Genomic DNA, 16,696 nt, shown 5'->3' with positions numbered 1-16,696 from the left:
AGTTCCCCAGAGCCAGCGGAGCCCGTGCCAGCCCCCAACCCCAGCCTCCATCCCTGCCCTGCTTCACCTAGGGGAGGAGCTGCTGCCTGCCCCGAATAAGGCTCTGCCGACTCTGGGGAACTGCTCCATGGGCTCCGCCGACTCCAGGGAAGTGCTCCACTCCCCAGCCCTGATGTCACGTGCCTCCTCACTCCTTGAGGTGATGCAGGGGAGTGGAGCAGTTCCTCAGAGCTGGCAGAGCCCATGCCAGGCCCCAGCCCCCGCTTCCTGCACTGGGTGAGGAGTCCAGAGCTTACCTTCGGTAAGTGTCCCACGCCGCACCGAAAGGGGGAGGCGGGACTGAAGCAGTGCACTCACAGACCAAAGCGGTGTGCTCACGGACCACTACTCCTTAGATGGAACCTTGGTCAGGGACGTGGTCTCTTGCTAAGCTCCATGAGGAACATCTAAGCTCCCTGTAGTGTCCAATCTGGTAGTTGTTTCCTGATTACAAGTAGCATACGGACAGAATCAGGTCCTCCTCAAAATACCATTGGAACTGTTTATGCATTGCCCGTGAAACAGGCATTGGATCAACTACATAAATATTGTCAGGAGCAGCAGACAGAACCCAGGACACCTGCCCTCCTAGCAGAGGGCCCTCAGTGCTAGGTACAGAGTCATAGTACTACTTACACTCTTTTTCTCCCAGTCCTCTGAATCTTCCATTTCTTTTTGCACAGTGGCACAGCTTCAAGAGAAGGAACTGACACTGTCCCACCTATGGCCTGGAGATTAGAGCAGAAGCATATATGTACAAAACTTCAGTTTGGGTGGGCTGAAGCTGGAATATTCTTAGTGGAAGACATTCAGTTGGACTCTCATTCAGATTTCCTCTGCACTCCCCCATATGCCCCTAAATCCTATCCCATGATTAATTCTTCTCCCAGTGAGTGGGAATGTGCTTGTGGGAGGAAGTTAGGACAATAATATGTGCAGGTTTAACTACTATGTACTCTAGCCAAGGCTATAACAGGAATGAATGTGACCTCTTTTATATGTTCCTTAAATCGTTACCACCTGAGAGGTCAAAATCGGAGTATGCATCTCTGGTTGCTCAGGATTTTGAGGTAAAATCAAACTATAATTGCTGGGGCTTCCACGGCTAGCGAGGAAAAATTCTGTGTTGTAGATTATTCAATAAATCAGGCATAAGACAGACACATTAATATTTGACTTGGCAAAGTCTGGCATTAGGGTAAAAAATGGCATTCTGCTTATTCCTAAGAAAGATCTTCATTGCGTTGTCCTTAGCAATGCAATGTCAATACAAACCTTGGAAAAACAGTCTCTTATATAATATAAGCAGTTCCTAGAAAACTTGAATGGAATTTGGGTATGCAATCTATCAATAGCCCTGGAGAAGATGGCAGAGAGAAAGCTTTCAGCAAAGAAGCTTTCTGTCAAGTAGGTAGTAACTACTTTTAAGCACTGGTCATCAACACGCATGCTAATGCAATTACCAATTCAAAGAAAGACTGTACTGCAACAGTGTATATAGCATATTTCATCCACAAAAATCCTATAAGAATTGTTAGGGTTCATGTTTAGAGGATTCAGGAGTCAAGACTTGAATAAGTTGAAGCTACCAATATAACTTTAACTCTCCCCTCTTACGCATATGCATGACAATATCATCTTTATTCATATAATCATATATCATTTTTAAATAGTAAATTATAATAATAGAGTCAAAATCATAGAAAAAATAGAGCTGGAAGAAACCTCTGGAGGCCATGTTACAGCCCACTGCTCAAGGTAAAATCATCCCTATCCAAACCATTCCATACAAGTCCTTATCTAACCTATTCCCAAAATTAGAGTCAACCCTGCTGTACAACTACAAGGCATATTGCCCAAAGGCACCAAAAGCACCCTAACCTGCCACAGGTAAAGCATAGGCATAAGGGCTGTCAGTGTCTCACTGCGGCAAGTGTTTAAAATGCACTTGAGAGATTCAAGGAAGATGGCCATACCCTCACAGACCATACTAATCTTACCATGTAAATTCCTTCCTGATCGCAAAATGTAGAGATCAGCTTGATTCTGAGCAGAAGGGCAGAAAATGATCTGGCATAAAAACTTTAAAAAATTAAAAGAGAGAGATTAATACCCTGTTTTCCATCACTGCAGAGAGCAGGACAGGTACCAGTGACTTGAAGTTGCAGCAAAGTAGGTTTAAGTTTAGAACGGATAGCAGGAAAAGCTTCTTCACTGTGAGAACAGTGAGGCTGCAAATTAGACTGTCCCCAATCTGACCTTGGGTTAAAATTTCTTTCTGATCCCAAAATATGGAGATCAGTCTGACTCTGAGCAGAGGCAACCGTCTAACCTGGAATCACTAGTTTTTAATCCTAGCAGGAGCACTGGCGCAGCCCAGTCAAAATCCCCAGGCTTGGCTGCAGTCAACAGCTAGTGCTTCTGAGGAAGGCCAAAAAAAGCCCCCCTGATGTGTTTCAACAAGAAGGGAAATAGACTCCATGTGGCAAACAACAAAGCCCAGAAGAATGGAAAAAGCAAATGCCCTCCATTCTGCTTTGCACCTGGGGACAGAAAACATGACTCCAAACATCACGGCTTCTAACTGGACAGCCAGAACTCCCATTTTGGTATGTCTGCCATAAAATGATCACAGCTGTTTTAATCATAAGCCAGACAGTTGTTGAACTTGGCCTCATTTGCCCACTGCTGAGCATTGTCCCCACCCATATCCACCTGCCCTAGGCTACAGCGCTCTTCTTATTTTCCAGTGATTTGTGTGGGAGAGAGTCCCTGGACTTCCAATGGTTGCTTTTTACAGAGCATTCCAGATACAACTACTCCTAGACCATCCCTGACTGATATTTTCATAGCTGTGAGGGGCTGGAAGGGACCTTACAAGATCATCAGGTCCAGCCCCACCCCCTGCATTTGGGCAGGAAAGACTGCTGCAGTCAGATCCAGCCTCTTCTTGAAAACCTCCAAGGATGAAGATTTCACAACTTCCCCCAGGGCAGCCTATTCCATGGCTTCACTCTTCTCACAGTAACAAAGTTTTTCCTTCATATCCATTCTTAACTTACTTTGCTGCAACTTCAAGCTACTGGTACCTGTCTTGCTCTATGCAGCCATAAAAAAAGAAAGTATTGAGCTCCATTTCTTTTTGTTTTGCTGGATTTGCTCCATTTCTTTTTGTTTATCTAACCCTCTGAGCCTCTTATATATTTCTGCTTAGAAAGAAGCTGAATTTCAGGTGTTCCTAGGGTACCTGTGTGTACGTACAACAGCAGTCATCTTGGTCAGCTGCTGTGATTCTAATACTTTATCTTATGTGTGGAGGAACAAGGTCCTTTACAAGCTGTGCAAAAGTCTTGCCAGAGCCCTACAAGTTGTCATAGGACACAGTAAAGACTAGTGCCACTCTCTAAATGGTATAGGGAGCCTTGCCTCAGAACCAGCTAAGTGACTAGTCAATTTATGTAGCTATCCAACCATATTTTACACCTTGCTTGGATGAGCATTTAACAAGTTCAGGGAATGGGAAAAAAAAGAAAGAAGAAAAAACACTGTATTGCACACTCTCAGAAATCACTTTTTTAAATGCTAAAATTAGCCAAACCAAATCCAATTTCCTTCCTATCCCCCTCAGTAAGGGCAATTTCCATAAGAAATGTTATCTTTCAAGATTCAGCCATTTCAGCTGTAGAATGGAGGGGAAAAATGCTGCAACTATTTTTATAATAAAGTATGTAGTTCCCCTTCCGTTCTCTTCAAGCTTAAAAAAAAGATCTGAACTGTTTTTGCTCAAACCCTGGAAACAAATGAATGTTCAGGAAGAGCCCAAGGATGGAATATTTCCATCAGAAAAGGTGAAAATCTCAGAAAGTTGAGAGTAAAAATAAGAAGCTAGGAAATTGCAGTTCAAAGCTAACGATACAAGTCAATACTGGACCTGTACAGAGCAATTTCTCCCTCCACAGAAAAAAAGAACCTATGCTAAACTTTTTCCTGCCACTACTTTGGCTGTTTATACAGGAGAACCCAAATCATTCATACTCAGGTGGTTCTCAGCCCGCTTCCGTTTGCAGCAGGTGGTCCAATTAAGGTCCAATTAAGCTGTTTGCTGCAGCTTTTACTTTAAAGGATGTCAGTCCTCCTTTCAGCTTCAACTGATCAGTAGTTCCAGGCAGCTGACTGGAGAAATGGTGTACTTTGAAATAAAAGCTTCAGGAAATAGCTGGAGCACCTGGGTAGTCCCATACAGCTGTTTACTACAGCTCTGTACACTGCAGGCTAGTTTACAAACACTCATCTTGGGGAGGGGGTAAAGAACCTAATCCTGTGAAGTACCTGCATTCTGCCTAATAGCATACCTGAGAAGCTACCATACTCTTTGAGATAGATGTGTGGGAGGAAGTCGATCCTAGAGAGAAGATGCTATTTTCTTATGCCTTTTCCCAGAGTGGGTTTTCTTCTGTGCTAAGGTAGGTATCAGGTCATAAGATTGACTTGGATAAAGTTTTCTCTCTTAAAGAACAATTCTAATATTCATTAATAAGTCTGTCATACATGCAATGAGGTAGGAAAAAGACCTAATGTCTTATTTTACAAAGGAAATCAGGGACACAAGTGATTTCCCTAAGGGCACACAACTGCTAAGTGTCAATTACAGGAGCTGAAATTAGATCTTCCATTTCATGATACAAGGCAAATCACTCAACCTTGTCTGTTTCTTTCTTGTTAAATAGGACAAGCGTTACTGCACATTTGTGGCACTTTTTTTCACTGGTAGGCCTCAAAGCACATAAGAAAGTTTAGCAAGCAAGCCATCATCTGAAATTAAAGCACGTAGATCTGAGTCCACTTTTCCATGAAACAAGGTGGTCTAGCAGGTCACGTGTCATAAGCACGTGGTTTAGTTTTCACTTCTACCAAAAATGCCTTGTGTGACTTTAGACAACCAAGTTCATTTGCCTGTGCCTCAGCTGCCCTATCTGTAATAGGATCTGTAATGGTACTTTACTCCCAGGTAGGTGGAATTTAAGTATTTCCTACAGAACGGATTCAAAACAGGAAGAATGATTGAAGAAGGTGTAAGAAATAGGAACACTGATTATGACATCCTGGTACCCACACCAGTGCCTCAGCCTGTGGCTAAACAAGCATGCAAATCATAGAAAATTAGGGTTGAAAGGGACCTCAGGAGGACCTCTGCTCAAAGCAGGACCACCCCAACTAGATCATCCCACCCAAACTTTGTCTAGCCAGGTCTTGAAAACCTCCAAAGATGGAGATTACATCACCTCTCTGAATAACCTGTTCTAGTGTTTTACTACCTTCCCAGTGAGAAAATTCTTCCTAATAGCTAACCTAAACTTCCCTTGCTGCAACTTGAGACCATTGCTCCTTGTTCTGTCATCTGCCACCTCTGAGAACAGTTTAGCTCCATCCTCTTTTGAACCCTCCTTCAGGTAGTTGAAGGCTGCTATTAAGTCCCTCTCAGTCTCCTCCCCTCTAGGCTAAATAAGCCCAGTTCCCTCAGCCTCTCCTCAGAAATCATGTGCCCCAGCCACCTCACCATCTTTGTTCCCCTCTGCTCGACTCTCTCCAATTTGTCCACATCCTTTCTGTAGTGGGGGACCCAAAACTGAACACACTACTCCAGATATGGTCTCACCAGTGCTGAATAGAGAGGAATCATTACTTCCCTTGACCTACTGTCAACACACCTAGCGATGCAGCTCAGTACACCATTAGCCTTGTTGGCAACAAGGGCACACTGTATTCAGCTTATTGTCAACTGTAACCTCCAGGTCCTTTTCTGCAGAGCTACTGCCCAGCCAGTCAGCCCCCAGCCTGTAGCAGTGCAAAGCAGTGTTTTGTTCTTTTTGCCCAATCCTCCAATTTGTGTAGATCACTCTGAATCCTAGCCCTCTCCTCCAGCATATCTACTACTCCCCCTCAGCTTGGTGTCATCTGCAAACTTGCTGAGGGTGCACGCTATGCCATCTTCCAGGTCATTAATGAAGACATTGAACAAAACCAGCCCCAGGACTGACCCCTGGGACACTCCACTTGATACTGGCTGCCAACTAGACATGGAGCCATTGATTTTTACCCTCTGAGCCCAAAGCTCCATCCACTTTTCTACAGTCTCTTTATCCAGCCCATATTTCCTTAGCTTGCCTGCAAGAATGTTGTTGGAGACAGCACCAAAAGCCTTGCTAAAATCAAGGTATAGCATATCCATCAGTCTCCCCACATCCACAGAGCCAGTCACCTTGTTATAGAAAGTAATTAGGTTGGTCAGGCATGACTTGCCCTTGATGCTTCCATGCTGACTGTTCCTAATCGTCTTTTTCTCTCCCAAGTGTTTGGAAAGGGATTCCTTCAGGATTTGCTCCATGATTATTCCAGGGACTGAGGTGAGGCTGACTGGTGTGTAGTTCCCTGGATCCTCCTTTTTCCCTTTCTGAAATATGGACACTATGTTTGCCCTTTTCCAATCATCTATGACCTATCCTGATTGCCATGATTTTTCAAAGATGATGGCCAATGGCTCTGTAATCACATCAGCCAATTCTCACACCACCCTCGAGTGCATTCCATCTGGCCGTATGGACTTGTTTACGTCCAGCTTTTCTAATCAGTCCCTAACCATGTTCTTTCACCACTGTGGGCTGCTCACCTCCTCGCCAAACTGTGCTGCCTGGTACAGTTGTATGGGAACTGACCTTGCCTGTGAAGACAGAGGCAAAAAAGGCACTGAGCACTTCAGCCTTTTCTGCATCCTCTGTCACAAGTCTGCCTTCCCTGTGTAGTAAGGGACCCACATTTTTCCTGATCCTTCCCTTGCTACAGACATACCTGTAGAAACCCTCATTGTTAACCTTCACATCTAGCTGCAAGTTTCCACTTCTTACGAGCTTCCTTTTCGTGATTGAGTTTATTGAAGAGTTCCCTGCTAAGCCAAGCTGGTCTTCTGCCATACTTGCTATTTTTTCTGCATATCAAGATGGTTTGTTCCTGCACTCTCAGTAAGAGTCTCAGTGAGACTACTTTAAAGTACTTCTTTAAAGCATCTTGGTGAGGAATGGAAAAGCAGAGCCTTTTTTTCTAACCAGACCCTTTTAGATGCTCAATTCATATTGAACTTAAGTCCCTAACTCACTTAGGCCCCTTTAGAACACTCACTCTTTATAAGTAGCTAAGCTAGTATGTATAAAGTAGATAAAATCACTTTAAATAGCTTGGGGGCATTTTACTGGGTTCCCTTCTTCTATTGAAGAGGCTAACAGAACCTAACAGAGTACATGCACATAGGTAGCCCTATATAGGATGATAGGATCTTAGGAAAGTAGGGCTGGAAGGGACTCTGGTCCACTCCCTGCTAAAGGCAGGGTCACCCCTAATTAAAACATTTCTGCCAAGTGTCTGTTTTCTCTTTTACAGACTAAATTCCCCTAGTTCTTTCAGACCTTCCTCATAAGTCATGCTTCCCAAGCCTCTAAATAATTTTTGTTGCTCTGTGGTGGACTCCTTGCAAACTGCCACATCCTTCTTTAAGTGTGGGGTGCAAAACAGGACACTATTCCAGGTAAGTTCTCATCAGTGCTGAATTGAATGGAAGAATCACTTCCCTGGATTTTCAAGTAACACTCATATTAATACAACCCAATATTCTGCTGGCTTTTTTTTGCAACAAGGGCACATTGTTGACTCATATTCAGCTTACAGTTTACTGTAACCCCCAGGCCCTTGTCTGAAGTCTAGCTAATCATTCCCCAGTCTTTATTTGTGCATGCAATTATTCCATTCCAAGTACAGGGCTGTGCACTCATCGTTGCTGAATCTCATCTGATTGACTGTGGATCATTTTATAGTCTATCTGGGTAATTTTGGATCCAAGCCCTATCTTCTGGAGTGTATGCAGCACCACCCAACTTGGTGTCATCCACAGATTTACTAAGTGTGCACTTGATCCCATCATCCAAATAATTAATGAAGATATTAAATAATACTGGATTCTGGAGAGAGTCTTGGGGAACACCACTTGATACCTCTTCTCAGTCGGACTTTAAATCATTAATGACTACTCATCAAGCACAGTGATACGGCTGGTTTTGTATCTACTAGGCCTGTGCGAGTCGGCAGCAATCCGATCTGGCTTCAGATCTGGCTGCTTTGGATGGCCACGATCTGATCCAGAGCTCTGAACCAGGTTTCCACCTCAATCCAGCCAAAGTAGCTCCGAAGCTTAGGAGCCACCTCGGAGATCTAGCCATAGGGTATAATGGGGAATCAATGAAGCTATAATTTGTTGTTTTTTGTCCTATTTGGATGAAACTTGCAGGGATGGTAGCCTCTGCTGAGAGCATGAAATCTGCCAATCTTCAAGAAGATTGGTGCAGGGGTTTGGGGGGAACTGTACCACAAATTCCTGAAAGCCAAACTCATGTCACAGCTGTGAGTTACAACACAGGGGGGTCAAAACTGCAGGGGTGGTAGCTCTTACTGAGGCCACAAAGCCTGCCAAGTTTCAAGAAGGTACGTGCAGGGGTTTGGGGGGAACTGCACCTCAAGCTGTGGACAAGCAAACCTTGTGCCATGGGTGATACTGCATGTGTTAAGGCGCAGCAGGGTGAAAGCTGCAGGGGTGGTGGCCCCTGCTGCGGCCATGAAGCCTGCCAGCTGTGGAGGAGATTGGAGCAGGGGGGTTCTGGGCCCTGCACCACTAGCTGCTGACTGGCAAAACTTGTGCCAAGACTGTGTCTGTCTTGGGGCAGTTGATTGTCTGTATTGATTCTTTCCTTTCCTTAGCCTGGTTTTGTAGGTGCTAATTGCTGCTTGTTAAGTCGCTATGTAGTAGCTAGGTCCTGTGTATTGAGCTGGTCCCTGAGTTCCTGGTACCTGAGCATAGCGTGATTGATTGATTCGTAACTGGTAACACAGCAGCTTGAGTGTCTCCCAGGCCCCAAGCCAGAGACAGTCAGTCCCACAAGCACCCATGGCATGAGTTTTGCTTGTCCGCAGCTTGAGGTGCAGTTCCCCTCAAACCCCTGTACCAATCTTCTTGAAACGTGGCAGGCTTTGTGGCCACAGTAAGAGCTACCAGCCCTGCTGTTTTCACCCCACTATGTTGTAATGCCTAGGTGTGACATGAGTTTTGCTTTCAAGAATTTGGGGTGCTGTTCCCCCCAAACCCCTGCACCAATCTTCTTTAAGCTTGGCAAGATTAACCCTCTCTGCAGAGTCTACCATCCCTGAAAATGTCATCCAAATAGGACAAAAACCAACAAAGTTATAGATATTTTATTGTTTCCCCATTATACCCTATGGCTAGATCTCTGAGCCAGCTCCGAAGCTCTTTGGGAAATCCAGACTGCTTTGGGAAGCCTAATGAGGCCAGTGCTTTGACCCAGATGTGCTGCTTGAGACTCTGAAGCATCTGAAGCACCTCCAGATCTGAAGCTTTATCCGAAGCCTTGCACAGCCCTAGTATCTACCTTACAGTACTTAAATCTAAACTGTATTTCCTTAACTTGTTAATGAGAACAACATAACAGACAGTGTCAAAAGCCTTGCTGAAGTCAATGTATATCACATCCCCTGCTCTCCCCTCAAACCACAGAGACTACAACCTGATCACAGAAGGAAATAAGGTTGGTCAGGCACAACTTGCTCCTGGTGAATCCATGCTAGCTGCTCCTGATCACCTTGTTCTCTTCTAGATCCTTCACAATAGATTTCTTGAGGACCTGCTCCATTATCTTTCTAGGTATCAAGATCAGGCTGACTGGCCTGTACTTCCTCAGACCCTCCTTCTTCCCCTTCTTAAAGATGGGCACTATATTTGCCCTTTTCCTATCATCTAGGACTTCACCCAACCTCCACGAGTTCCCAAAGAGAATAGCCAATGGCTTTGTAATTACCTCAACCAATTTCTTCAGTACCCTAGGGTGAATCCCATCTGGTCCTGCTAACTTGAAACCATCCAGTTTCTCCCAGTAATCTCTAACCTGTTCTTCTAATACTCTAGGCCACCGGTTCTCACTCCTTGGGCTGCGGCCTGGTGCCGGGCTGTGGCAGGTCAGCTGCCAGTCCGCAGCACAGTCAGTTGCCAGACAGGAAGCGGCCATGGACTGGCAAACTGCAGCCCCCCCCAAAGCCAGGGCCCATGGCAGTGCAGGGTTTGGCCCACCTACCTGCCCAGGAGGTAGGCCAAACCCTGTCTTCCGGCCAGAAATTCCAGCTGTGGCTGGCTGTGACTGCTGGGCCACAGCCACTACCGAGCCATGGTTTGCTGGGCCACAGCATAAAAACTTTGGGAACCCCTGCTTTCGCCTACTTGTCTCCTTCCCTATCATTGCTGCTAACTGCACTTGTCATCTGGTGGCTACCCCTATTTGTTAAGACTGAAGTAAAAAAAGGCATGAAATACTTTAGGCTTCTCTGCATCATCTGTAATTAGAATGCCTTCCTTATTCTGTAACCTATGCTTTCTTTGGTCTTTCTTTTACTTTTAATTGTCTTTTATGTCCCTTGCCAGCTGCTTCTCAAATTGTGCCTTGGCTTTCCTAATTTTCTCCCTGCATGTCTGTGTAATGCTCTTTTACTTTTCCCTAGTACTATGACCAAGTTTCCACTTTTTATAGGATTCCTTTTTGAGTTGTTTATGTATAGTTAGCAAGCACATTATTTGGAAACTCAGCTGTGTCTGTCTAGTTTTGTTATATTCTTAGCATTGCACAGAGAGAGTGAAGGAGAATGCAGTATGTATTCTTGTCCCATGTAGCTTTCCTCTGAGCTTGGGAAAGAGGAAATCACTTTGGACTACTGAATTCAGCAGGAGCTAAAGATGCTGCACAGCTTGCAGACCTGGACACTTAATCCCAGCCTGACAATCTGCTGTACTGTCAGAACCTGATTTTCAAAGTGTAGACAACACCACTAAATCAAGGCCAGTTTCTCCTGGATCAAGCTTGTGTTAGCTCTGTGCTGAAGTTCAACTTTTAACCACAGCGTTGAGGCTATTCAAAAAAGAAGGCAGTTGATCTCACTCATTAGTTTAACTTTGCAAGATTTATCCCTTTTGAAGGACAAAAACCTTTAGTTACAGACTTGTTTTTGTTTATTCTTCCATTTAATTCCTACTGATATCAACATTTGATCCAAGGTTTTTTTCTATAACTGACTATGGTGCTCTCACTACTTAGAAAATCGTGTCAAGACTTGTTGGTTCAGGGACTATGTGATGAAGAAATCTGGTAGTCATTGGTGATGCATAGGAGGTGCACGCAGGTGCACATATACCCCCTGAGATCGGCCACGCACCCCCTGGAAGTGCCAACTGCAAAATCATAAGTGCCAGTGGAAGTGCACTTCCGGTTTCGCTGCTGGCTTGGCGATTGGGCACTAGGGGACTTCTCCCCCCCGGTTGGCAATCGCAGCTGGAGGCCACCCCCCATCGGTGATCTGGTGTCCCCCAGACTCAGGAGGTACCAGTCGCCCATGCTGGTAGTTATCACATGCATTAATATCTGGGCCACAAGAGCATTTCATCTCCAATCTGGATTGGAATTTAAGTCTGCTATAATGACACGATTCCATATAATATTTATTTCTATAAGGCTATTAAAGAAATCTCTATCCATATTGATTTTAGATAAGGATGAATAATGAAGTGAATACAGTGAGAAGCTTGTATATGCTTTGACATGCATGTAATTTTTATAGTAGTACATATATTTTTTAAAGATAGTGATCTGTCCAGATGAAAATAACGATCTTTAATGTTAGAGCAGGTATGGATCCACTGAACAAAAGCAGCAACAGTATATACGTGCTGTTGAAGTAAGCTGGACTGCATCATATTGATGCATTCTGAAGGGAAGGGCATTCAAACAGGTAAGTTTAGCACCTGACAGTAGGAATATTTAAATGGCAAAGTGCTGGAGTTAAAATAACTAACACAAGAATTTAAGGGATGACCTACTCCTGAAAGGTGACTTGCTTTGCCAATTATCCATCAAGCTTTGTGTGGGTGTTTGGTACATTTGTCAAACACAAAATCATTCATTTTAATGTAGAGAAGAACAGGATTTTTTTTTATTTTCTGAGCATCTGCTTCATTATCCAATTGTGCTGTCTTATGGAGGCACCATAGCCCCTTTTCAATGTTTCACCTCTAATAGCCTTTAAGAGTGAGAGATGCTTACCTGATTCCATTTTTTAAAACCTTTGTGAATAAGTGTCATTTTGTAACTGACGCACAACTACATACAAGGACGAACATATTATTGATTCAGAACAACCATTATCCTCCTCCCAATTACATTTTCACCTACTCATATGGTGTGCACCTGTAGCTTCTTGGCAGTGTATTTGACTTCTCCACAAAAGATTTCCTGGTTGGAAACTAACCCTGCATATTTGTTCCTATGTGCAAGCTGGTTTGATTTCTCTCAGACTATTTAAATAACCATTGTGTGGTGTTATAATTATATTACAAGGATGTGTATAAACAGCTGGTGTTCATGTTTAAAATGGACTAAATGGGTTTAATGTCATGGAAAGAATCTGATCAGTTCTCTGCAGCTGGAACAGTAAGCAATAGCTCAACTGATTGCTTTAATGGGCAGGTAGAAAAGGAGTGTGTCTCCTTACCACTCTGCCATCTTTATTGGTTGCTTGTGTGCACATGGACTAGGTTTAAGATTCTTGTTTTAAAAGGGTGGCTAAAATCAGAAGAATGGTTCTGTTAAAGCAGGGATGACAAAAGTACAGATTGTAGGCCAAATATAGGCAATGGAGCTGTATTGTGCCGCCTGCAGGACTTGTAAAAGGGCAGGGCGAGCAGTTGCAGGGCTCATACCTGAAATCTGAGGCGCAGAAGTCTCCTCAGCAGGAGGCAAATGATGGTTGCATTAACTCCCGCAACTATCACAGCCATTCACCTAAACCCACTGCATCCAGCCTAGAAGGAATCCCCACAGTCCAGATCCATACTGGAGAGAGTGGAGGGGGCAAGTTTGATGTCCCTTTGTTAAAGAATCAGGGATATGAACATTCTTCCTTTTTAGACAGTGCCTATCACTAGATACAGATGGACTTCCATCAAAAGGCTGGACCAGGCACTCATGACTGTTGTGCTAGACCCTGGATTTAACTACAGGTCTTCAGCCCAACTCCACACAATGCAGATACTTATACAGATCTAAAGGGGTTACACAAAAGCCAGTGGAATTTATACTAATTCAAGTAAGATCAGAATATGATACAGATGCAATAATAAAATTGCAAAGGGCAATGTCATAGGCTAGTCCAGGTTTTGGTGGTGATATCTGGGGAAGGAGGCTAGTATGTCTTTTTTTTTCCAAATACACAATGCACAAAGCAGTTTTCCCCATTAGCATCACTTGAAGCATCACTTCAAGAGTATGATGGGTAGGTGCAGAAACATAAACTAGTTTTGCAAAGTCTCCTTTAGAGAGGTTTTCAAGGTCTGCATTTTAAGTGTCATAACTGACTCATAAGGGGAAGTTATGACATGTTTTCAGGGCTGGCAGATTGGAAAGTCACCTTTTACCTTTAAATTGAGCAGCTTTGATCTGGAAGTCATGGATGAGGAATAAATAAAATACAGATGGGGCACATTTACAAGTGCACATGAACAAACTCCAGAATCTATTGCTTGGGAGTTTTTTGCTCCTGGGAGAGCCATTTGAATGTGTGCTTGGGAACAATTAACTGCAGAGCAATCAGCTCTGAAGTTTGTTCATGCACAGCCTGTGAAGCCCAGTTGGAACAGCCCTGGCTGACAGGGAATCTGGGGGGTCAGCCTGCCAGGCTGAGACTTCTCCAACCAGGCTCAATGTGCTGAGGAGGGGCTGGCTGGAGCATGAGACTGCTTCAGTGTGGGGCTAGCTGGCAGGCAGCCCCCACATGATAGCACCCTCATGACCTAGCCAGCTGGGTTGATGTCTACACATGTGGTGTTGCACATGAAAAACTCCACAGCAGGGTAGTATTTTTATTTACAAGTATTACCCTCCTGTGGCGTTTATTGGTTTTGTGTGCCCTAATAGGGGCGCACATGTAGACACTGAGACATGTATTGTACAGTTAACTAGTCAACTGTGCAGTATACATGTTGTGTAGATGTGTCCATGAAGTATTAGAGATGGTTTTAGAGTAGAACCTAGGATCAACACTGCTGCTGAACACATCTATAGCCACACACTCTAAAGTACTTAGTAGACTGGGCCCCAGGTATTTTCAAAAGCTTCTGGAAACCCTGTATACCACCTGGTTCTCAGTCAGAAATTAGAACTCCCCAAGACCCATGTTCCTGCATCTCTAGTTGCTTCTTTGTGAAACATCCTTCTTGCCAGACCTTACAAGGACCTTGAAACTGACTCATTCTAAATCAAGTTAAAGAAACCTCTTAAAGCCATAAACTTGTAACAACATGGCACATTGATTTGATTTTATCACCTCAATACCTGTTTACACGGTTCTCACTTATTCCTGCATTTTATGTAATGAGCTTAGGAATCATCGATCGACAGAGAGCTTAGAACTATAATATTGTCTTTTAAGACATTTAGTTTGGGTCCAGCTTGAAAAATCGCCAAAGTTGGGGAGTGTCTTGCTAACGTTATTTTCATTAAGATTCACCTTGGTTTGTTAATACTATTAGACCACAGGCACTGATAAAAACCTAATCTTACTAGACACTAGACAGTCCACTGCTTTACTGTCTTTTTATTAGTCTTCTTCCTGTTACTCAAATACAATGGCTTGGGAAAAATGCTGATTTTCACTTGGCAACATTTCCTTGCTGAAACTGAAAGTTAAAAAAAGGTAACAAATCACATAGGAAGGTCTGAATTGCAGCCTAACTATGAAAGTCTGCCAAAAAATGGTATTCCTAATAAGAGGAAGGGAGAGAAAGAGAATGCAGGTAAGAATAATGTTTAGCTTTAAAGTTACTGGAAGAAATGCGTGTTGTCTCCTCTTCTTCCCTTACAAAACAGTCATAAGGTCTACTGAAAACAATTTGGGCATGTCCATACCACCTCTGACTGTACTAGGGAGCACTACCATGAAAACAAGCCACAACTATTCACTCTCACACCAAACACCAAAAATGCATGTATTGTAGTTGCTGATAAAGCAATGCTACCCATAAGCCAACAAATATGCCTGAGACTGTGCACCTGAAAAAAAGGGCTAGGCTAAAAGAGGGGCAACCAAGGCACCACCCTTGGGCACCCAGTTTAGCGGGGTGCAAAAAGTCAGCAGCCATAGTGTTGCTGCTGGTAGCCCAGCCACTGACACTGCCCCATGAACCACCATCTCCCAGAGCATGGAAATGCCCAGGTATGCCTGTGGCTGAGCACACCCTGGTCATGTACTTAATAGGCTAGGTTACATTTTTTCAGCAACTGGCATGTATGAAGCAGGAGTGAGTGTCAGCATATTTTTGCTGTGGTGCTCTCTACTATGGCTGTTATTACAGGCATGAAGGCCCCTGCTAAAATGAAGGGTTAGATTCTATATGCACACAGACCCACAAACATCCCAAACAACTTCAGTTTAAACATACAAGGCAAAGGGTGAAAGAGGAAACAGAAGCAGAGTTTGAACTTTCGGGATGCTGATCCTAGTAAAATAAGTAAGCACTCAAGTATTTTTACTTAAGTCATTTAATTTCACTTCTACCATATTCTTAGAGAAGTATATGCTTTGCTGGATCTGGGTGAGATTACTTAGCAATCAGTCAGGTCAAGCCCAGAAAATGACTTGTCCAAGGTCACCCAGCAGGAGGTGTAGCAGGGCAGTTCTAGAGCTCACTCCTGCTACCTGATGTCCCCCTTAGTTTTGTCCAGGCTGCTGCTGCTTGTGTGAGCTGCATGCAAAGAATCAGGTCCACAGATGTTTTCAGAGTCCACCCCCTCCCTTCGTCTACTCCCACCTCTCTCTCGTAATAAACAGTTTTGAAAAGTAGCTAAGAATTATGGGCTCAAGTTGTTTAGAATCAGTTTTCCAGCATAATTTCTACATTGTATGTGTGATAAAGCAGAGAAAAATAACTCAAATGTATATAATTTCTGAAGATGAATCTAAACATTTGAAGAGGAAAGAATCCAAGTGTTAAATTGTTAGGTTCAACCATCTGATCACACAAAACAACATGACTTAATACAGTAGTGCAGGGCAACAGGGAAGATGGCAGACAGCCAAGCGGCCCAGTGGGTGGTGTAACCTATTGAAGAAACATTTGAAAAGGACACAAATATATAACATAAAGCATCCTACAGTTTGCTTCCTTCGCTCAAAATTGTCCCACATATTGTAGCATGCCTAAAACTCTTTTCATTTGCACAGCTGAGCAGTATGGGGAACCCATGGTGTGTCCAAGATTTTAAATGCATCTGAAATGAAAAGAATAAAACCTATGAAACAGATTAAAGAGTCAGAGTACCCTTGGCAAGTGAGACCTTTCTTAAGAAGTCATGGATTGTGCCAAACATGGCACGCTGACAAAATCTGTCGCACATCAGCCTTGTCCTATTATCAAAATAAACAAACCCAGAGAAGAAGGCCGAAAGTCAGCTTCCCACAAATAAATTCACTATAGTGAGGAACTGACACTTTCATAGCTAGTGGGGAT

The 16,696-nt window shown here is 43.7% G+C and overlaps 1 long non-coding RNA gene across 4 annotated transcripts in view; it reads right to left on the bottom strand.

The window, feature by feature from the left end:
- Nucleotides 1-15,710: 15,710 nt before the first annotated feature.
- The window catches only part of LOC132249375 (uncharacterized), a 142,425-nt gene continuing 141,439 nt past the window's right edge, over nucleotides 15,711-16,696 (bottom strand). For all 4 annotated transcript variants that reach the window (XR_009460849.1, XR_009460848.1, XR_009460850.1 and 1 more), the window contains one exon: nucleotides 15,711-16,457. This is a non-coding gene — a long non-coding RNA (uncharacterized LOC132249375). The remainder of the gene's footprint in view (nucleotides 16,458-16,696) is intronic.

The sequence above is a fragment of the Alligator mississippiensis genome, chromosome 3 (assembly GCF_030867095.1).
Source record: "Alligator mississippiensis isolate rAllMis1 chromosome 3, rAllMis1, whole genome shotgun sequence".
In the NCBI taxonomy this organism is placed as follows: domain Eukaryota; kingdom Metazoa; phylum Chordata; order Crocodylia; family Alligatoridae; genus Alligator; species Alligator mississippiensis.
The sequence above is the reverse complement of the archived record's forward strand: the minus strand, read 5'-3'. Positions and strand labels throughout refer to the sequence as shown.